We start from the raw sequence: 24,297 nt of genomic DNA, 5'->3' as shown, positions 1-24,297 counted from the left end.
AGTAGCGCTCACCAGTAGCCCTCCGCTTACTGATGAGCTCTGGCCTTTTACTGGACATGAATTGACAAAATGTCCATCAAATCCGCAATAGAGGCACAGGCGGTTGGTGATCCTCCGTTCCCTCTCCTTAGTCGAGATGCGAATACCTCCCAGCTGCATGGGCTCAGTCTCTGAGCCAGAGGAGGGAGATGGTTGCGATGCGGAGCAGGGAAACACCGTTGACGCGAGCTCTCTTCCACGAGCTTGGTGACGAAGATCTACCCGTCGTTCTATGCGGATGGCGAGAGCAATCAAAGAGTCCACACTGGAAGGAACCTCCCGAGAGAGAATCTCATCTTTGACCACTGCGTGGAGTCCCTCCAGAAAACGAGCGAGCAGCGCCGGCTCGTTCCAGTCACTAGAGGCAGCAAGAGTGCGAAACTCTATAGAGTAATCCGTTATGGATCGATCACCTTGGCATAGGGAAGCCAGGGCCCTAGAAGCCTCCCTACCAAAAACTGAACGGTCAAAAACCCGAATCATCTCCTCTTTAAAGTTCTGGTAATTGTTTGAACAATCAGCCCTTGCCTCCCAGATAGCTGTGCCCCACTCTCGAGCCCGGCCAGTAAGGAGTGAAATGACGTAAGCAACCCGAGCTCTCTCTAGAGTATGTGTTGGGTTGGAGAGAGAACACAATATCACACTGGGTGAGAAAGGAGCGGCACTCCGTGGGCTGCCCGGAGTAGCAAGGTGGGTTATTAACCCTAGGTTCCGGAGGCTCGGCAGGCCAGGAAGTAACAGGTGGCACGAGACGAAGACTCTGGAACTGTCCAGAGAGGTCGGAAACCTGAGCGGCCAGGTTCTCCACGGCATGGCGAGCAGCAGACAATTCCTGCTCGTGTCTGCCGAGCATGGCTCCTTGGATCTCGACGGCAGTGTTACGAGCGTCTGTAGTCGCTGGGTCCATTCTTTGGTCGGATCCTTCTGTTATGCAGGTGAATGAGGACCCAAAAGCGACTTGGCGAAAACAGAGTCTTTAATCCAGTAAAGTAAATCTACAATCATAAAGCATAATTCCACTCGTAATGACGAGAACAGACTGGAGACTCGATCATGAACTGCAGGTTGCCTCGGGAAGGCACTTGAACGTAGCAGACTCAGACACCTGCTCACCACGCAGCATCTGAGGGAAACACGACACGACACGACAGGGCGATACACAGACACAGCACGGTGAACAATAGACAAGGATCCGACAGGGCAGAAACGGAAAACAAGGGGAGAAATAGGGACTCTAATCAGGGAAAAAGATAGGGAACAGGTGTGGGAAGACTAAATGATTGATTAGGGGAATAGGAACAGCTGGGAGCAGGAACGATAGAGAGAAGAGAGAGAGGAAGGGAGAGAGAAAAAGGAGAACGAACCTAAAAAGACCAGCAGGGGGAAAACGAACAGAGGGAAAAGCAAAATGACAAGATAATATAAGACAAAACATGACAAGGATGTCTTGTTCCCTTCTGAGGAATGAATGAACATGATTGCCTATACGATATATATATATATATATATGGCTATGTGTAGTACTTACAAAACACTGCAAAATAAATATGTGATTTATAACTCCACCAATTAACAACTTCATAGGAGTTTACCCCAAACATAATTCAAATCAATTAAATATATGATGCAGCATAATGATTCTATATTTTGAAAATTAAAAGGGATGCCAATCAATAAGAACGAAAATAAAATCATGCAATGTCAATCATAATCAGAAGTGATTTAAATACAATTGATGGTTGTGGGGTTTACAAAAATGTGTATTATAATAAATATGAGTAATTTCACAGGATATTCTAAATTGCTCATGTAAATTATCATCATTTTCAATGTTCCAGATTTTCATGAACATGTTTGTATAAAGTAATAACTGTATAATGTCAAACCTTTGTTTTATGAAATCAAGGAATTGTCTAAAGCAGTAGTATAGAAGTAGCTATGATTTGCAGTGACAAGCCATTGAAAAACGGAAGATTAGCCCCCAAAACCCCACACGCACACACACACACACACACACACACACACACACACACACACACACACACACACACACACACACACACACACAAACTAAAGTATTCTCATTGACATGTTTGTATCAAGTAATTACTGTATAATGTCATACCTTTGTTTTTATAAAATCAAGGATTTATCTAAAGCACTAGCCTAAAGGTAACTATGATTTGCTCAATGAAAATAGAGACGGTTGTTGTTACTGCAGGCAACAGAGATTACGGAATATGTTTCCGTTTTAATTACAACATTTTAGAGACCGTTTTGTAGTCTAGCTGTTAGTCAAACTGTGCAAAAGAAACAAAGTTCAATGTTAAATTTGGACATAATTCCAAAATTTTGGTTAAATGTAGGAATTAGGAGTAAATGTAGCCGTTCATTCAGACTGGTTAAATTTAGGGTTTGGATTAGGGTTAAAACTAAAAGAAAATTACAAAAAGTGTGTCTAGCACTGGGATTGAACCCACAGAGTTCTGAGACGCGAGCCTACTAGACGGTAACAGGAACTCACATTGTCCATAGTGGACGATTGGCAATTGCCATGGAAATAAAAGGCCAAACCATCCCTTAACTCCACCCTTCTTGTGAAAGTGACGTGCTTGTGAAAATACCCTGTGAAAGTGATGTCATATCCCATGTGACTGGTCTTTTGAATGTGCTTCAATATTATATCATGAAAACACAGTCATTGAATATATATATATATATATATATATATATATACAGTGCCTTGCGAAAGTATTCGGCCCCCTTGAACTTTGCAACCTTTTGCCACATTTCAAGCTTCAAACATAAAGATATAAAACTGTATTTTTTTGTGAAGAATCAACAACAAGTGGGACACAATCATGAAGTGGAACAACATTTATTGGATATTTCAAACTTTTTTAACAAATCAAAAACTGAAAAATTGGGCGTGCTAAATTATTCAGCCCCTTTACTTTCAGTGCAGCAAACTCTCTCCAGAAGTTCAGTGAGGATCTCTGAATGATCCAATGTTGACCTAATGATGATAAATACAATCCACCTGTGTGTAATCAAGTCTCCGTATAAATGCACCTGCACTGTGATAGTCTCAGAGGTCCGTTAAAAGCGCAGAGAGCATCATGAAGAACAAGAAACACACCAGGCAGGTCCGAGATACTGTTGTGAAGAAGTTTAAAGCCGGATTTGGATACAAAAATATTTCCCAAGCTTTAAACATCCCAAGGAGCACTGTGCAAGCGATAATATTGAAATGGAAGGAGTATCAGACCACTGCAAATCTACCAAGACCTGGCCATCCCTCTAAACTTTCAGCTCATACAAGGAGAAGACTGATCAGAGATGCAGCCAAGAGGCCCATGGTCACTCTGGATGAACTGCAGAGATCTACAGCTGAGGTGGGAGACTCTGTCCATAGGACAACAATTAGTCGTATATTGCACAAATCTGGCCTTTATGGAAGAGTGGCAAGAAGAAATCAATTTCTTAAAGATATCCATAAAAAGTGTTGTTTAAAGTTTGCCACAAGCCACCTAGGAGACACACCAAACATGTGGAAGAAGGTGCACTGGTCAGATGAAACCAAAATTGAACTTTATGTTTGGCGTAAAAGCAACACAGCTCATCACCCTGAACACACCATCCCCACTGTCAAACATGGTGGTGGCAGCATCATGGTTTGGGCCTGCTTTTCTTCAGCAGGGACAGGGAAGATGGTTAAAATTGATGATAAGATGGATGGAGCCAAATACAGGACCATTCTGGAAGAAAACCTGATGGAGTCTGCAGAAGACCTGAGACTAGGACGGAGATTTGTCTTCCAACAAGACAATGATATAAAGCAAAATCTACAAAGGAATGGTTCAAAAATAAACATATCCAGGTGTTAGAATGGCCAAGTCAAAGTCCAGACCTGAATCCAATCGAGAATCTGTGGAAAGAACTGAAAACTGCTGTTCACAAATGCTCTCCATCCAACCTCACTGAGCTCGAGCTGTTTTGCAAGGAGGAATGGGAAAATATTTCAGTCTCTCGATGTGCAAAACTGATAGAGACATACCACAAGCGACTTAAAGCTGTAATCGCAGCAAAAGGTGGCGCTACAAAGTATTAACTTAAGGGGGCTGAATAATTTTGCACGCCCAATTTTCAGTTTTTGATTTGTTAAAAAAGTTTGAAATATCCAATAAATGTCGTTCCACTTCATGATTGTGTCCCACTTGTAGTTGATTCTTCACAAAAAAATACAGTTTTATATCTTTATGTTTGAAGCCTGAAATGTGGCAAAAGGTCGCAAAGTTCAAGGGGGCCGAATACTTTCGCAAGGCACTGTATTTGACCCTCAAGAAGTAAGACACATTGCAGAATGTTTGAAAAGTTTCATTAGGATTAAATGTCATGCAGAATTGTTAGCATGTAGACCGGCAAACTGTCAAAAGATAGTCATATGCACGTGTTGGGAGTTGTAGTTAATGTTTGTAACTTTTCGGCTTCATGTTTCTACTTGGAAGTCAAATACGTTTTCATGAATTTGGCCATGTAAATTTGGAGCCCATTCTTTGCCTGCAAAAAATAGTGCATCATTTTCATGGGGTATAATGCCTGAACAGTGCGTAATCCACTGGAGTTGGTGTTCGATTTGCATCAACATGACTGAAGGCTTTGAAACACTGAAGATACGCACACGGGAAGTCCTTGTAGTGATTCACACACGCACATAGGCAAACAAACACACACACCTGTTCTCCTTGGCCATGCACACACACACACACACACACACACACACACACACACACACACACACACACACACACTGGCCCCCAATCCCCCATCCCCAAAACACGTGCAAATATTGGACTATAAATTGTGCCGAATTGTATTATACTTATGGTAAAATCTTTATTCCATTCTACATTTACTTCATGTTCATATTCTTATATTTTATTATTTCTTATTGTTGTTGCATTGTCTAGAAGGAACCTGCAAGTAAGCATTTTTTGGGATGGTGTATACTGTACATACGACTAATAAAATGTTAAACTTGAAACAACGTACTGTCTATGTCAAATATACTGTTTTTAACTCAAATAAAATATTTACTAGGCCTATTGTTTATCAGTCCCTCTAGGAATCCGTCTCTCACAATTTTCAAATGTACCCAATGGAATGTGAGTTTGACATAGAGGCAGTGGCGACCCTTCCATTTTTTTGTCCTGTTTTGCATGTTATTTTGGCTTTAATACGTGTCACATATCAGTTTGAAAACAATGTATATATAATTGAGTTAATAAAGCCACATACAAACATGGTCTCATTTTTGTTTTCTTGAGTAAGGGAGCTCCAAAATGCAGGTGTTTCAGCCTAGCTCAGTGCTTTCTGTGGTGTTGGGGCAAGCCAGCAGGAAATACGGAGCGTTGCGCCATGATTGGCTCTGTGTTCGGTCACTCATGGGGACACTATATCACCTCCAAGTCTAATGGTAGAGCTTGAAAATTCAAGCCCCTTGGGTGATGCCTAAGAGTTACATTTGAAGTGCCCAATGAATAAGGCTCAAGTTAATTGGCCACAGATAAAATGATGTCAAATCACATGATATCTACAGTATCTTTAATTGGACTGTCAACATCATACTTTCACAATCTTAGCTGGCAGTCATCATCATGAATCTACTGGCAAATCATTTTTAAAACTTGTCATATGAAGAAAAACAATTAAGAGAAATCATAGATAAAATGTATTGGTGCTCATCAGCCATTGGACATAAACATTACATAACTAGTTGGAAATCGCAAATTCTACAATGAGTGGTTTGGAAGGAATCAATGTGACTAACTGTAAGCATCGCAAAGCAATCTTTAGCCTGCTTTTCAGTGGAGTGGTTGTGTGGTCCCAAGTCTAAGATTAAGGGTCTCTATTCCTAGTTTAAAATGATAAACATTCAACATTGGCCATGGGGTCAATAAAGCATGATTTGTGCCGCTCTCAAAACAACTATTAATTTGGAACTTAAAAATCTGACTTTAGTGAGTTCAAGACAACTGGGGAATTGGGAAAGATGAGCTCTGGGGGCGGCAGGGTAGCCTAGTGGTTAGAGCGTTGGACTAGTTACCGAAAGGTTGCAAGTTCGAATCCCCGAGCTGACAAGGTACAAATCTGTCGTTCTGCCCCTGAACAAGCAGTTAACCCACTGTTCCTAGGCTGTCATTTAAAATAAGAATTTGTTCTTAACTGACTTGCCTATTAAAATAAAGGTTAAAAAAATAAATACCTGGGAAAATATGTTTTGAACTTTCATCCAACTCGGAATTGTACGCTCGGAACTCGGGTCTCTTTCTAGATCTACGACCTGAAGATCACTGATGTCATCATGACTCAACTTGTTTTATTGTTGAGTTCCCATTTGTCTTGAAAGCACCATAAATCCAGAGAATGCTAGATTTGATGACAAATTCTGATGACAAAAGTTGCCCACGAAGGACCGCTGCGCCACCTTCCTGTTCAAGTGAGCACAGCACAACAAGATTGTCCAAAATGTATTCTATGCTGCTTCATAAATGATCTGATATGCCAGGGAGATATGTATACTGTAGCTAAGAAAGTCATACTAATTGCACTTTGTGTAGTAAGCTGTTAGTAACCCATGTGCCTCATCCTAATAATTTGGTCTATTATCACCTCTTAATTCCGCCTACTGTTCTGACTTGGTGGTGCACATGTAGCGTTTTTGAGAAATGTAATGATCGAATATTGTAAGAGCTTTCCTTCTCTGCTAATAATTAGCATACATTTCTGACTTGGTGTACAGGGAGAACACTGTAAGAACGACCCATGATCTGAATTCTGTTGCTGTACATTTCAAAAGTGCTGAACAAATACTTATATTGACTACGTCCGTTCATTGATGTTATAATCAGAAATACGGATTGCCCCTTTTCCACTTGTCGTCCCTTTATGCCATAGTTTGTACATCTCAATTGTCAGTAGAAGCCATATTTGTTTAAGCAAGTCAGCCATATCAGCTGTTTTTTTAAAGGCAGTAAATGAGGCTGAATGAACTGTTTCGCTGCCAAACAAGCCTCTGCTGATAGCCAGGTGTAGCAGTGGTCAGGTGTTGGGACTGCTGTTGGGACTCTGCTGTTGGGACAGCTTTATGTAGGCACTAACAGATTCTGGGCACCGTCATACTGCAATTAATGTATTATTTGGTGTTGTGTTGTGGCTTTTCAGGCATGCATCCCACAATTATTATTATTATTTTTTAAATCACCACTGCATTGAGGAACTACATCACGGCATACATCACAACCTTATCCGCTTGAAGAAAAAAATAGTAGCTAGCAAGATGGAGATCACAGAGGTTCTTTTTAATGAGTGTGTTTCGCAAGTGGATAGTTTGCATCAACTACCTTCCCTTAAAACCACTGCAAAGGTTTTGCCTGCAAACTTTGTTTTAGAATCACGATATCCTGGCATGTCTGCCTCGTGATTTGTTGGGAGAGTTGTCTTTTCCTTATTGCAGTTGTTTAAAGAGTCCATCATTCAAACCAGACCCTAGTCACGGCTGTTGCCTAGGGTCGGGCTTTCGAGACTGGTTATTTATCCACTCTCTATCCAGCCTCCCTCATTCATTCAGTCATTCATTACTCATTCCCTCATTTATTCAGTCACTCATTACTCACTCTGAGTAGATTAAAACAACATGGATTTTAGATTAACATTTAGTATTGCATTAATAAAATCAACATCACCAATCAAATCCATCGATGTATGTGCATGCTTCAGAACTGTGAATTTCAATACAGGGATAGAGAGACCTCTCAGATGTGCATAGGCACATTGCAATGTTAATGTGTCCCAAACCACACAGAACTCTGTCCTTTTCCCCTGTTTTGAGTAGTGGGGTTATGGCGGGGGAGTGCTCTACGGTTTGTGTATTTTGGAATCAGAAGAAAAAAGCTCCCCTGAATAAATCATCAGCACATTTGCGAGCCATCACCGTCACACACAGGGAGATGAGAGCCGCATTGCCCCAAATATATCCCCTACAATGCTTTTCAACAAGGCAACTAATTAGCAGAAGAAAGGTCAAGTAAATGCAATGTGTGACTAGAGAGAGAGAGAGAGAGAGAGTCTGGAAAAAAGTTAGAAAAAAATATCTCACATACATTTCGTCACTTTTGGACCAATGCCAAAAATATATTTTATTTTCACCACTAGAGCTGCTAGGAGCTTGCAAATGGTGGCTTAATATTTAATGAAATGCTTATGTTGCAGCACCTGGACACATTTGCTCAGCCGTCCAACCAGGGCCCTCTCAGGAGGGTCATTACCGCAGCCATTTGCAGAGGCCAGAGCCCAGACCTGGGTGCCAGCCATGATGCCAGTCCTCTGGAATCGACACTCACTAAAACAGCAGGGGAGGGAGATGCAATGCTGCTGTGACCAGCGCCTGAGATGTGTGTGTGTGCGCACGAGGGAGAGAGAGAGAGAGAGAGAGAGAGAAGAGGAGAGAGAGTAAAACATGGTGGTGCAGTGTATTCCCAGTGAGTGTGGAAGAAAGTATAGCCTGGGGCTTCTCTCCTGGCATTTAAACACTGCAGTGGTCCAACAGGGGGACATTCAGCATGGTGAAAACAGACTGAAATGTCCATACTTGTCAACACAATGTGTGAAGATGCCTCTTCTGCAACCTTCGGCATGTATACTGTACACACTGACACTGTCAAGCGCACACACACACACACATTATGTAAACACATTATTTTGGGATCAGCGATGAAACATGAGAGTACAAAAGAGCCAAATATCTGATAGGTCATAGAGACAAATTGCACTCCTGAGTCCTTCACACACAGACTTACACACACATTCATGCCCTTTTCCCTGGGATGGCCTGGCTGGGAATAATGCTGCTTTAATGCATCCGTCCACCTCCCGGCTGCCTGAATGTCCGGCCCAGACAGACACACACACACACACTCGTCCCTGGGTAAGTGAACCCCCAGCCTAATGGAGTTTAATTACTCCCACCACATCCATCACAGCTCCAGTAGGAGCCCACAGTATTTTATCACCACTTTTAGGGGTTATTAGTACAAATACACTGTCACACTGCATTACCAGAGGAGTGCTTAAGGTGCCATCCCTCCCGAACATTCATTAAAATCTCTATCAATATCTATTAGCGCCCCACTCCCATTAGAGAAGACAGAGCAACTCGTCCCCCTCGCCCCAGCCGGCCGCCGACACAGCTCACACCGCTAAAAGTTTTCAGTCCGTTTATTGCCCCCCTCTTCCTCTGTTCCACCCATAGCCGGGCGATTGATGGAGACAGAGGCTGGCAAGGACACCAGTGGCAGCGGCTTTAAGAGATCACGTCCTGAGAAACATGGATCAGATGACTACTTTTAGTGGAAGCAAAGCACATTATTCACTCTGCACCTTTACCAACTGGACAAAGGTGAGGGGATTAAGAAATACTATGCTTTTGCAAAGTTTCTTAAAAAAGGGACAGTTTGCAGTTTGAGAAAGAGCTAAGTGGGGCATCCATCACATAGTATTGGACACCGATTCACAGTACATTACAGTATCAGAACTGACATTCTGACAGAGTCTAATGGGTCGTTATGGTTAAGGCCTTTGAACAATGTTGGCAGTGTAGTTACTGCCCATATCTGAATGAATGTATAGTGGTTGTACCCTAATAGCTTTCATCAGATAGACAGAGAAGTTGAAAAAGCCTGACTCCTCTAAAGTGGCAGCTGTTGTGTACGGGGGTTGATGCCTCTAAATGTTATTTCCAGGTAAACGCACACAGTCTGGGGCCCTAAGTGGCACAATTAGCATCCTTACATGTCTGTTTACGTATAGGACACACACACCTGGTTCGGTTACCTTGTGGATGTTCCCCTATCATCCCCCTATAAGAAATGCTATCCACCATCCAGCAACTACTTTCTGTTCATGTCTGTACCACTTTCAGCTCTCTGGGTCATCAGCTTAGGACTTAAAGTTCAATCAGTTCCCGGGTCAGTTCCCGGGTCAGTTCCTGGGTCAGTCCACCTCTGACCAGGTGACCACATTTTTCCCTTTCTTTTCCGGCCACAAAATTCTAATCTATTGGTGGATTCCCCAAGCTCTCGTTATTCTGTTGAACATATTTTATAATGAAATTAAATGGCAGCGTTACGGAAGCTGGAATTTGACCCCTGGTGCTCAGACAATGCAAAGGTCAGGGAAATGTATTTTACTGGGGGGAAGACAGAGAAAAATTTACACTGAGAGATTGAGAATGAAATATTGCAAACAATCAAAATCATGTAACTTGAACCTCTCTTTTCAACTTCAAGTATTCCGCCAGTTGATGCATTTCATATAAGTCAAATATTCATCACTACACTAGATTTACTTTATTTATTTAGCTTTTCATACATTTAATGAGATCTAAATTTAAGTAAATAAATGTTAAATGTACTACATTCAATGTGTTTGGATCATTTACAGTGAGTTTGAAAAGTATTGGGACAGTGACAATTTGTTTGTTGTTTTGACTCAGTACTCCAGCACTTTGGAGGTTAAAGTGTATACTGTCAACTTTGATGATATTTTCATCCATATCTGGTGAACCATTTAGAAATTTACAGCACTTTTTGTACATAGTCCCCCCACCCAAAAGTAAAGCAATGCAAATTTGCTCGTGTCTATTGAAGTATTCGGTCCAAAATTACAAGCACGCAATGATTATACCAAGCTTGTGATGCTACAAACTTTTTGAATGCATGTGCTATTTGTTTTGTTTGTATTTCAGATTATTTTGTTCCCATTAAAAATGAATGGTAAATATATATGTTTTTTAAATATATTTGTATTATTTTTTATTTTTTATTTTTTTTAAATTATTTTTATTGCAACAATAATAACAATATTACACATCAATACAGGGACATTCGTGTGAATTCATCATTTATATGTGACAAGGCAATGAGACATTAATAACAGACATTCAGAGACATGACTTCTAATAATTTTTCCAACTTTATAAGTTTCACTAGTTTGAGGGTTTATAAAATTGTAACAGTTCAATTTAAAAAACGCCAAAATAAGGAATTGTTCCACCCCATTTACATTTGTGAATATAATATTTGGCCAAGAGAATAATAATGTTAATAAAATAGTTATGATTGGAATTACAAGGATAAACATAATGCCATTTAACATCATCAAAAGGTAAACATAGGTCATTTAGGAGATTTTATACACAACCATTCATGAATTTCAATCCATAGTTTACTAGAATGGCGGTATGAAAAAAAATAAATGCTCTATAGATTATTAATCAGAGGAACAAAAAACACAAGGCATTTTGTCAAAATTGTATAATTTGTGCAAGAAGAAAATATTTTTACAAATAGTTTCTTTAACTTTTGGGATAACTGGACAATTGAGGAAAAGGGTAGTCGCTTTTGGCCATAGTATGGGTTGGTCACTTCCATAGCAATATATTGAATTACGATCAACCTTATTTACTTCATTAACTGCCGATCATATACACTTATTGTTGAATTTTTTTATCCAAAAGATTTGAGTCAGTAATTTGTAAACTTAGAAAAGTAGGAACAACCTCATAATATAACAGAGTGTTCTTAATAAGTCCAAGTAAAGGAAGTGGAATTGCTTTGCAAACGGTCATCTATTCTCTCTGAGTAATATTAACCTGAAATTGACCAATGAACTCAAACGGGGAAAACTCTCCAGTGTTGTCTAACAAATCACATACAACATTAATACCCTTGTCAAACCAAAGGCCTTTGAAAATGGGTTTCCTATTCATTTTACTACTCTATTCCAAATCAATTTCACAGGTCATTTTGGAGGGTGAAAATCACATTTTGGAGTTATTTTTATTGTAAATAAGAATAGAATGTATTTCTAAACACTTTTACATGAATGTAGATGCTACCCTGATTTCGGATAGTCCCTGAATGAATTGGGAATAATCGGGAATAATGATGAGTGTGAAAGTTACAGATACACAAATATCATAGCCCCAAAACATGCTAACCTCTCACCATTACAATAATAAGGGAGGTTCGCATTTTAGGGGGTTATCATATTTAAGCCTCTGTAAATATGAATTAGAAAGATCATGCTAAAAAGAAGAAGAAAGTATGTTTCACTGCACACAGGTCAGAAAGGTCAAAAGTCAAACCAATCATGGCCTTTTGGATGATAATAAACTGTATAAGCCGTCTAAGGGCCAAAGAGGAACCCATTTTGTGTAGCGTATGAATATAATCCCAACGTATGTCTCCCACTTCAAAGGACTTGAAACATATGCTTGAAGACACATCTGGTACGGGTGCATCGGGGGAAGAATAGGAAATCTATTTTTTGTTTTTGGGCGATTGCATTTTTAAATACCCTTCTCTGATCTGAGACATACTGCTGAACTCAGCTGAACAATGGGCCAGAGTGTGTAAAAAAGAGCAACTGTACACACAGCAGTGCTTAAAACACAGACAAAACCTTATTGTACTGCAATAGGAATATGTTCACAAAGCAATGATATAGACTGACTTAGATTCCAAATAACTGTAGGTCTACTTTAAAATGCGATAGATTGCTGATGCTGATGGATAAAAAAATAGTTCTGCGATCAATTAAACCAACCAGCCAAAACAATCAAATAATGCCCTGGATAAATTATGCCATCATACAAAATCTAAGGCTTATTGTCTGGGCATGGTGCCAATGCACAAACACATTGCTACACTTGTTATGCTAAATAGTTGAAATAAGTCTACATATTTCTGGTAGAAATAGCACCTTTGCCATTGACACATTTTGTGCTGTGTGTGTGAGAGAGAGTGCGTACGTGTGCGTGTGTGTGCTAACACATCTCCTCAGGTAGTGTCGGGCAGCTAGGCCACGTCTCAGCTGAGAATTCTGGGAGTGAAAAAGACATACGATGAGAGGAAGAGGAGGAGAAGGAGGAGGAGTGAGAACCTCTGGCCACCTGCCACTCATCTGGGCACCTTCCTAAGCAGGGCAGAAAATCAAACACGCTGGGAAAGAATTAAATCAAAGAGGAAGAAAAATGATTTCTTATAAATAGCTGGGCTCGCCAGAAGGCAGAGGAAACGAGAGCAGCGAGCGCTGGAGAGGAGCTTGAGCTTGACACGGGGCTTAAAATTGAGAGGGGGCGGAAAGAGGGACCTACTGCGCGAAAATGTCTCCAACCAAAGCACGGATTAGTGTTCCAGCCTCCTCCACTGCCAAGATCCGCCAGAACAACTAATCACCTTCCACAGCTTTTTTCTCTCATTCTCCATCCCTTCTTTCTCCCCTGCACTTTAAAGTATCATTTCCCCCTCACCGTCATTATGCCTAAAATTAAGCAGAGAATGTTCTGCCAGGGCCGATTAGACACATCAGACTATCTGTGCACAGTGAGGTACTGCTGCTGCTGTGTTAGTCACTGACTGTCTGTCTGCCTGTCTGTCTGCCTGTCTGTCTGTATGCTATGTTAAAAGGCAAGTGGACTGCAACTCCAAACGAATCTACATAGAGGTGTAGCAGATAAATGATCTCTCTCTCCCTCTGTCTTTTCCCCCCTCTCTCCATCCTTCATTTTCTGATGACCTTTCATTCGTTTCCATTTTCCGTCCATCTCCCTCTATCACTTCCTCACAATCTATTTCTCTTCGAAATATGGTGGGAGCGATAAGAAATCCTGCAGAAACCAAATAAACAAGTCAAAGTGATCACATAAAGATCAGTTGGCGGATCAGAAAGACAGGAGCGATTATGCCTTCATTCTCCCTGGTCGTTGTAGAGCGTTCCAGAATGTTGGGAGTTAAAGAGTCACTTCATAAACAGATGCCTGGCATGCAATTTCACCGGGGGAGTGTGAATACATTTCAGCTATAAATACTCCCGTCTTTGTATAGGTGCGAGCAAATGTAATTAGACACTGCAACAGAAAACCTACTTGTGTTCCTCTCTGTCTGCATATTTTGTCAACAAATAGTGTACTACAAAGGCAGATCGAGCCTGCATATTCATTTACAAAATAACAGTTTGCTGATAAGGCAGAGGCATGTGATAATCAATTAGCTAAATGTTAGACAAAAACCAAGCTGCTTTTTGGCTGTTTGGTGTTTGAGAAGAAAACAAAATATATACTTCAGCAAAACACTTTCGGCTCTGAATATGCATTCCACATTAGCCCAGATGAGACCAAAGACAAAGAGGGAAACAGGAGATATATTTGTAATGAGTTAGTTTTGAGGATTGTTTGACAGTACAAAGAGTTTGTTTTACAGAATGGAAGCATGGTGTCTAAATGCACTTGGTATTGCTTGTGTTGTTTCTAAACACACATTGGTGAAAATGAGCTTGCCACATAAATGTGGGTCAGAAAGCAAAAGGATATATTGACAATCAGAAACATTTCAGTAAAAATATTTTAACAAAGGATCGGACCCCTACATTTTTAGCCTAAAATGACATTCCCAAATCTAACTGCCTGTAGCTCAGGCCCTGAAGCAAGGATATTCATTTTGTTGGTACCATTTGAAAGCAAACACTTTGACATTTGCGGAAATTTGAAAAGAATGTAGGAGAATATAACACATTAGATCTGGTAATAGACAATACAAAGAAAAAAATAACTGTTTTTCTGTAGTTTTTTGTACCATCATCTTTCAAATGCAAGAGAAAGGCCATAATGTATTATTCCAGCCCAGGTACAATTTAGATGTTGGCCGCTAAATGGCAGCAGTGTATGTGCAAAGTTGCAGACTGATCCAATGAAGCATTGGATATCTGTTCAAAATGTTGTATCAAGACTGCCCAAATGTGCCTAATTTGTTCATTAATAATGTTTCATGTTCAAAAACGATGCACTCTCCTCAAACAATAGCATGGTATTCACTTCACTGTAATAGCTACTGTACATTGGACAGTGCAGTTAGATTAACAAGAATTTAAGCTTTCTGCCATTATCAGATATGTCTATGTCCTTGGAAATGTTCTTGTTACTTACAACCTCATGCTAACCGCATTAGCCTACGTTAGCTCAACCGTCCCGCAGGGGACCAACCAATCCTGAAGAAGTTTTAAGGCTAATATTAATACTATATAATAATAATAATAATACTATATTGGCAGACTTTGACATCCTGTATCCAATCTATTTTTGTGTGCAATCTAGATTTATTTTTCAATACAGTAGGCTAAATAGTTTTCAATATATATCATTTGAGCACAGTTTGATAAGAGTGATACATCTTTTTAGTTCCACAGTACCTTCATGATCCTGGAGAGAATGCATTGAGAGACAAATGAAATGATCCCTGCATACTTGCAAATGTCCCATCAAACATGCAAGTAATTTACAATTAAATTCCATAACAGGAAAGTCTAATTGTACAGCATGACCAACGTAATTGAATTGTTCTACATGTGCAGTACTGTTATGCATTTCCACTGGTGCCAGTATTAGTTTAGTGTCTGTGGTAATACAGTAGTTATCTTTCTATGAGTTTGTAATTAGTAGCACTGTATATTATCAGTAGTAGTAATAATATTTAGTATAAGTAATCATACTGATTAGATATATTGACTTATAATACCTTTAATAATCATCATTTAATAATCATAATTATAAGCATAGTAAGGAATTTAATTTTAAAAGATATATATTGTACATGTTGCCTGATGTTTTCTTTGCATGTTCTAGTCAGAACATGCCTGTGGTTTTTAAAATGTCATACCACTACTGTACCATTTCTCTCTTGAACTACAGTACCTCCCCATGCCAGGGCACCTTGCCCTCTTCTGGCCAGATATCGAACTACCACTGACCCTGCCACCGTGTTTCCAGCAGGCAGCCCCTGGCAGGGAACAAAGGCAGAGCACTGTGACAAAGAGGGCTATCACTCTCCCCCAGGGAGGAGGGAAGAAGGGAAAGGGGGATACCTTGTCAGTTGTACAACTGAATGCATTCAACTGAAATGTGTCTTCCACGTTTAACCCGACCCCTCTGAATCAGAGAGGTGCGGGGGGCTGCCATAATCGACATCCATGTCTTCGGCGCCCGGGGAACAGTGGGTTAACTTCCGTGCTCAGGGGTGGAACAACATATTTTTACCTTGTCAGCTCGAGGATTTGATCCAGCAACCTTTTGGTTACTGGTCCAACTCTCTAACCACTGTGGCAAGAGGTTTCATGATATAGAGGGATAGTAGTCGAGATGAGGATGGTGGTCCCCTCAGAAGAATGGACTGCGTAAAACAATTTCACTCAGGGGGCGTGTTGATGGACATCAATAAAACTATTATCACCATTATATCCTAACATTCTTTAGCAATCAGACCACAACTGTACCAATCAAAGATCACATCAACTGGACTGCTCTGAATGTGTTTTGTAAAAGCAGAAATTTTGGAGAAGACTTGGAGATATCTCCAATTTCTCAGAGCTTCCATGAACAACAATGGTAAAGATAATGACACATCTTATATATGATCATCACAAAACCTGAAACTCAGACGAGAAGAGAAATAAAAGTAAGACAATATAAGGTGGTTCCTTTCACATCCAGACGTCCTTGGCTGAGGCCCAGCCAGGCAGCCGCGATGGTTCCAGGAGGAAGAGAGAAGCACATTTAATTCCCCCTTTTTTTTTTATTCGCTTCCATGGCAAGGCAAGGTCTTTCATAATGACACCTGGACTGTGAAGAACTTCATCCCAAGCTTGCTATCTCCGCCATGTGACAATGCGATGCTTTGTTGCTAGGAGGATGGAAGGCGCTTTGAACTGCAGACTGACAGCGCGGGGGAAACCGTTCCAGCGTAAATGTAAATTATTGTTACTTACACGTTTAACCTGACACCTACAATCCCATTGAGGACCCAGAACAGGAATTCTGACATCATGTTGCCCTCTTTTGGTCGGCATGTGCAACTGCAACGCTCTCCTCACTGCAACATGTCCCTTACCCCAACAAGATTAGATGCCAATCAAAAGTATTATAGAATTAACTCAAACAAGTGACAAATCATTAAAAAAATGTTAATTGTAGATTCAAATTAAAATAAAAGTAAAACTTTCAACGTTTTTAGGTAGCTGACTGATAATATACCAATGAATGATATGATTTTGTTAATCTGAAAATGGATCACAAACACAACAAAGCATTTTCTTCTACCAATCCCAGAAACTAACTCATTCATGTAACCTGTGGAAACACCTGCTAATATTCACACGTCTCTCTATCCACTTGTGCTCGAGGACAGACTGAGTGCTAATGAACTGACCTCCAGGCAGCCATGACCACATCCAGTAGATAATAAACTATACAGTCAGACCAGACAAATTCTGATCTGAGATCAGCAACAATTCACCAGCAGCAGTCATATTGGGAGAGGGTTACCAAGGTGATCAAAGAAATCTCAGTCATCTACGCTACACTACAGAGACAGCATGCCCTCTTTCAGCAGGAATTCAAGCCTCTCCCGGAACTGTTTAACATAAATAAAACACTTAAGATAACACACACTGTTTAAATCCCCCAGTTTCCTCCTGCTCTCTCTCTCTCTTTTCTCTGTCTCTACTTTCTGTCTCTCTCCACATCACTTTCCCAACTCGCATCCCTCTTTCCTCTCCTCCTGCGGATCCCTCCGCCCAGGGCTCACCAGGGCTCACTCGCTCTCCAGCATCCAACTCCTCTCCATCTTCTGAAAAAAGAAACATAGATCCGAACCGTAAGTCTCTCTGTATCCTTTCACACTGTCGCCACAGCTATCTGTCTGTTTGACTCCCCTGCTTCCTTCCTTGTCTTCCTCCCAGTGAGGAGACGTGGAGAGATGGGCAGTTTGTTTGGTTTATTTCTCCCCCAACTGCAGATCTAAATAAAGACGCTCTTCAAGTTCCACGTTAGATAGTCTGGTGCAGTGAAACGATTATCTGTAAAATGTGATTTAAGCAGCATGCCGTAGTGAGATAGGGAAACAAGACAAAAGCATGTTTGGTGACAGGTTTCCCTGTTGAGTATTCCAATGCCTCACGCTACGTTGTTTAACAAGACTTGGAATTCATTTTCTGGCTCGTACAATTCAACATACTAACACAGAATCGAAGTGAGTCACAGAGATTGCCAATAGGCAAACCTCCAAGTCATTTAGTCCAGATGCCTCACAGGCTGAAACGATAAGCCTCTCACAGCATATCATTATTGGCGTAAGTATTATAATTACTTATGTTATTAATTTTGTCTTAATATGAGGATAATATGATATGTAATTCAACCCCTATTAAAGAGAGGGAAAATAAGATCATCACAAATGCATCTCTTATGAAAATCAATTCCAAGTGAATGTTCCGATATCGCCCAACCACTGCCCTGTGGTTTCCTCATGCATATCAACCAATCTTTTTCTGCATTCATCTGGAAAAATATATAAATATATCAACATATCTCACAGTGACTCTGTCTGACAAAAAAAAACTATATGGATTTGTATTTCCTTGCAAACTATTTTAATAAAAAGCTATTGATCAGTGATCGAGCAGCTAGCCCATGGGCCCGGTGCACAGACCCCAGTGAGTCTAGATCATTATGTCCTCAACTGCTGCGTTCATTCACACAGATTTGGTCAATAATGGTCTGGCTTCAGGCTCCGTTATCGTGATGACTCCACAGCGTTCTCAGCTCTGACTAAAGACCATGTTCAATCGAAACCATTACAGTGTGTATGACTTCCTAGGTAACTCAGAAATAACATTGCATCTATGCAACAAGACAGCATCTGATTTCAATGAATAAAACCTGGCATTGAACTTGGATTAACTGGATTTCCTGGTTACCGTTTTGATTGAACAGGGCACTCAGTTTCACCCGACAAAAAATGTGTCTGTTAGATGACTACATAGAGCTAAAACTTTTCAATACTCTATCAGGGCTATGGTTAAACCATAGCATACTACAGAGACAAGTCCACAAAACAGGCACACAAAGTAAAATGCATGCGCAGCCCTATTCTGAAAGAAAGGCCTCTGATTTAATATAGTCTGTGAAAGCTATTGGAAGGTGTGCACAGGCACGCACGCACGCACGCACACACACACACACACACACACACACACACACACACACGTTTGAGTAAGTATCAAAGCCCGGGCCAACCAAGACAGTTTTAATTATCAGGTACCATCCTTCTGCTATGATTTCATTTTTTTTTAGCAAAACGTGGTAATGATATTCAAAATGCCTGCTGGCAACGACACTTTCTCTCCTGTCTTTTCTTTTCTTTCGATGAAAATGTGAATACTTCAGTTTATAGCCTTATTTATCCCCCAGTCACTTTGTAAAACCTTTATTCTAGTGAACATATCTTTTAAATGCGAGACTCTCTGGAGAAATGGCAATAATGGTTTTGAGGGGGATCAATGCAGAATGTGTTAGTCTGCACTACAGAGACCGGCTTTAATAATAAAATAATTTATCCATTAAAGTGAACCTTCGTCTGTGCCAGAATAGCAGAGGTTGGTCCACTCTCCACGTGGCTATATGTGGAGAATCACTATATTTTTACTGAGAGACAGATTAATGACAGTTTATTGGAAATTAAGCACTACTTTACTAAGCCTTAATTTACAAAGATAATTTACAGACCAATATCTTTTCTTGGATAACTTGAAGTTGATGAAGGTGAAATACAAAGGGATACCATGCAGAATGAACTTGAAAATAAATTATGAATCTGTTTGAAGTACATCTAAAAGCCATCTCTCCCCGGTGCAGCTATTTACAAGACATGTGGAAGATGACATTGAAAATAAGGCATTTGAGGTCGTTCCACCTCAAAAAGCACAAGAAACAGGATTTCGACACCCACCACTTCAAATTTTTCTGAAATCGTTTCTGTTGTTAGAAACAGATAAGATTAGCATTCCTGTGAGATTATGTCATTGAAATATCATTTGATCTCTGAGAAATGAAGTTAATTGATTGCATTCTAATCTTATCTATTTCTAAGTACAGAAATATTTCAGAACAATCTGTGGCTTGCGGAAATGTCATGGAATTACGCTTTGATCGATTTATTAGCTTACACAGTATAGTTGCTGTTTACACGATGGCTCCCTGATTATTGTTACGTTGTAACCTAATATTTAAAAAGACAAAGAATACTGACACATTGTTTTCCTTGGTCAGTAGTACTGAAGATAAGTGCTACGCTACTGTATCACTGGGCATGGCAAACCTAGCGTAGCCTACCGGCTAGATGGCTGTCATCCACAATGAGAGGTGGAGGATACATAACAAGAACATTTCACCTATTGTGTATAACAAGCACACTTCACTAATCAAATCAGTTGGACATTATAAATCTACACCCTGCATTTTCTCACCTTTTCATGTGGGTTCCTCTAGATGATTTAATGGTATTGATATTAACAGATATTACATCTGCTGTATGTTTTGGGGGATGTGTACATCTTAGCCTTTAGAGCACATAACGAGAGAGAGAAACGCTGACTGCTGGGAAATGGTTTTACCATAGATTGTTTGTCATGTGAATCCGTCCATAATCCATATAATGTTGTAACAGGCTCTGTGACAAGCTACTTTAGTTTGCTGTAGTGGGGCCAATTGCCCTGTTTGATATCAGAGAAGTTAGCATATTGCTCCCTGTTTCTGTACAGATAACCACTAAACACTAACCACCCTCCTACTGTACGTCCATCAGTGAGCTGTGAGCAGTGGGCTTTAAACAACACTAAAACGCACTAAAGACAATTAAAGAGATACAACAACAAAAACGCAAAACACTAAAGTCAGAAAACATTCACACTCAAGTTTGCAGGTTGACTGATGCAGTAGATTAAAGATATGCACACACACGCACATGAACGTGACACTCGCGCACTCGCGCGCACACACACACACACACCATCCTCTCTCACTGTTTCTTTCCCTGTTGAAACACACACAACCCTGATTTCTCCCAAAACGTTTTTTTTTTTTAGGTACTGTAGGTTCCCTGCTGCAACTAAACACTGGTGATATCGATTTGTTCCTAAGCCTCCACCAGGCTGATCAAGCCCCCCGTTCCCCTCTGATATTTACCCTCCCAGGGATAACCCCTTCCCAACCATACAGGCCTCCCTAGCCCACATGACATCCAGGGAGAAAAGTCAATTATACACATCGTGCTTGGTCTCCCCCGTAGGGGAAAGGAACCCACACTTTCTAATCCGATCAATTCATGTCAGACAGCTGGCTGGATTCAGCCCCATCTCTGAGCCCTGTAATCCAGGCTAAGACTTCACTCTCCACGCCGCTCCACCTCAGCTCACCACACATCGGTGATACAGCAAATTAGAGTAAACACATGCAGACGCACGGTAATAAACGCACATGTAAACATGGAATAAATGCACATGAAAACATGGAAACACACACACCCACACAAACAGACTTGTGCACAGTCAAACAGACAAACAAGAACATACATTCACTTAGTTACTAAACTTCAGTGTGAATGCCAAAAAAACATTTTTTATATTTTTTATTTAAGTCAGTAAAGAACAAATTCTTATTTACAATGATGGCGTAAACCAACCAAACCCGAATGACGCTGGGCCAATTGTGCATTGCCTATGGGACTCCCAGTCACATCCATTTGTGATACATCCTGGAAATGAACCAGGGTGTCTGTAGTAACGCCTCAAGCACTGATATGCAGGTTTCATGCCTTAGACCGCTATGCCACTGGGGAGCGCAGTGGCTAGAATAAGACTAGAACAAGGCTAGAACAAGGCTAGAACAAGGCTAGAACAAGACGAGAACAAGGCTAGAACAAGCAACAAGAAACCACACAGAAAGTCTTTCTAATTATTTATTGAGATTCTTGCCAGGCAAGAACTCAAACAGAGCTTTTAAAAACAGCCATGACATTTGATATGTTAGATAATCAAATCAGAACTCATATTATAGTACTTGGCAGCCCGCCCTCCTGCAGCATATGACATCTAACTCTTTGGCTTAAAGTTGGGTCCAGAGAGCAGTTAAGTCGTGCTCAACACATCTATCAGACTGTTGCCCAGTCCTGTCAGTGCTCAGTAAATCAAGAGGAAGTGTGTGTATGTGTGTATATGTTCGTTCATGTGCCCCATGTAAGCCTTTCATAAAGGGGGCTAAATAAGATGTACGGACCAGGGCTGACTCTGGCACCCTGGGTTTGCCTGGTCAGTACTGAGTCTGGGTCTGACTCACTTCACTACTTAAATTACGGAACTAATGCACCGGTGTGGGACCACTCAAATAAAGTACAGCAGGGATATTCAACTCGATTCAGCCGTGTGCCGATTTCTACTTGAGCGGATGGTCAGGGGGCCGAAACATAATTACAACTAATTTGTGGACTGCAAATTGACTGCAAGAAGCCCAAACAGATGTTTGACTAAAACACTATAATGTCAAACCGTGCTTACATTTGTATACGATCAGTATCTCTCTACTATGTGTGGGAATACTTTGGAACAGATTTCCAAAATCAAAATCACTTGGAGCTGATTTGCTGGTGTTTGCTCAGAAAACTTAGCGGGGCCAAATAAAATCACCCGCAGGCGAAATCCGACCCGCAGGGAACCAGTTGGGGAGCCCTGGAGTACAGGCTCTCTTTTCTGAGGTGAGGGACTCTACAACACATTGTTTTCCCTACAAGCTCTCACAGTATCCCGTCAGAATTAGACATTCATACGTGATTCTCAAATGTCAAATTTCGAAGTTGTTCCAAACGTCAAATTTCAACGTGTTAAGTTGAGGCATTAACTCTGAATTTCTATGGGTAGGGTTCATGTTTGGAATAGGCTCAAACAAACATTTCAAGAACAACTTTCTATTTGCTGGATTCGAGCGTGCAACCTTTGGAATCAGAGGCCATCCCGTCCACAACACCTGTGCAAAACCGAAACCTACTTGAAGGTAACAACACTCACTGTTGCCCCTAGCGGCCAGTGTCTATGTCATCTCCCAACATCCTCAGACATGGATGGACGTCAAATACTGACCTGCCTGTGTTCTTCCCACTTCATCGGTAACTCCTCATATCTTTGCGCGTCTTTCATTCTATCTCTTACACTTTGTTCTCTCTTGAAAATAACAGGTTCACACTTTGCACTGATGCAAATGTTTGGTAACTCAAACCATATGGATCCAGGCTAAATTACTAAGTGTAATTGTCTAGCATGGATGTATAAAAAGCATTTATAGCAGAACACACCTTGGCACAAAAATAAATAAATTGAAAGACCAGGGTAGCTGGATGGGGGGGGGTGGGGTCCCATAATACAATTAAGAAATAAGGCCAGAGGAGGTGTGGTATAAGGCCAATATACCATGGCTAAGGGCTTTTCTTGAGCACGACGCAATGCAGAGTGCCTGGATACAGCCATTAGCCGTGATATACTGGCCATGTACCACAACCCCCCGAGGTGCCTTATCGCTATTATAAACTGGTTACCAATGTAATTAGAATAGTAAATCATATTTTTTTTTCATACCCATGACATAACAGTCTGACATGCCACTGCTTTCAGCCAATCAGCATTCAGGTCTCAAACCACCCAGTTTATGATTATGCAATAAGGCCAGAAGGGGAGTGGTAAATGGCCAATGTACCCCAGCTAAGGGTTGTACTTATGCACATCACAAAGTGGAGTACCTGGATGCAGTCCTTAGCCATAGTATAGTGGCAATATACCACAAACCCCAGAGGTTCCTTATTGCTATTACAGAACGCAATTAGAGCAGTAGAAAAATGTTTTGGTCATACCCATGGTATGATAAACGTCTGATATACCACGGCTGTCAGCCAATCAGCATTCGGGACAAACCACCCAAATGGCTGACATACAATGTCAATAAAAATGTGATATGTGAGATGAAAGTATGAATGACATTCATACCAGCAATCACACCAGTATTCAAAAGAATAACTAAAATAGTATAAACCAAATGCAACCTACATTTCAGACAGTAACTTTTGTTTATAGTAGTTATGCCCATTTCAGCTCTTGCACAAGAATATGTCCTATATATTATGATTCAGAACACAGAGAAAGAGAGAAATAAAGAGGAGAGAGAGTGTGTTGGCCCAGGCACCCCTGCTCATGTCTTGCCTCAAAGGGATCTGTACGAACGAGAAAGGGAGCGAGGGAGAGGGAGAGGGAGAGGGAGAGGGAGAGGGA

Source organism: Oncorhynchus gorbuscha, linkage group LG06, assembly GCF_021184085.1.
Source record: "Oncorhynchus gorbuscha isolate QuinsamMale2020 ecotype Even-year linkage group LG06, OgorEven_v1.0, whole genome shotgun sequence".
NCBI lineage: Eukaryota > Metazoa > Chordata > Actinopteri > Salmoniformes > Salmonidae > Oncorhynchus > Oncorhynchus gorbuscha.
This window is presented reverse-complemented; position numbering follows the sequence as displayed.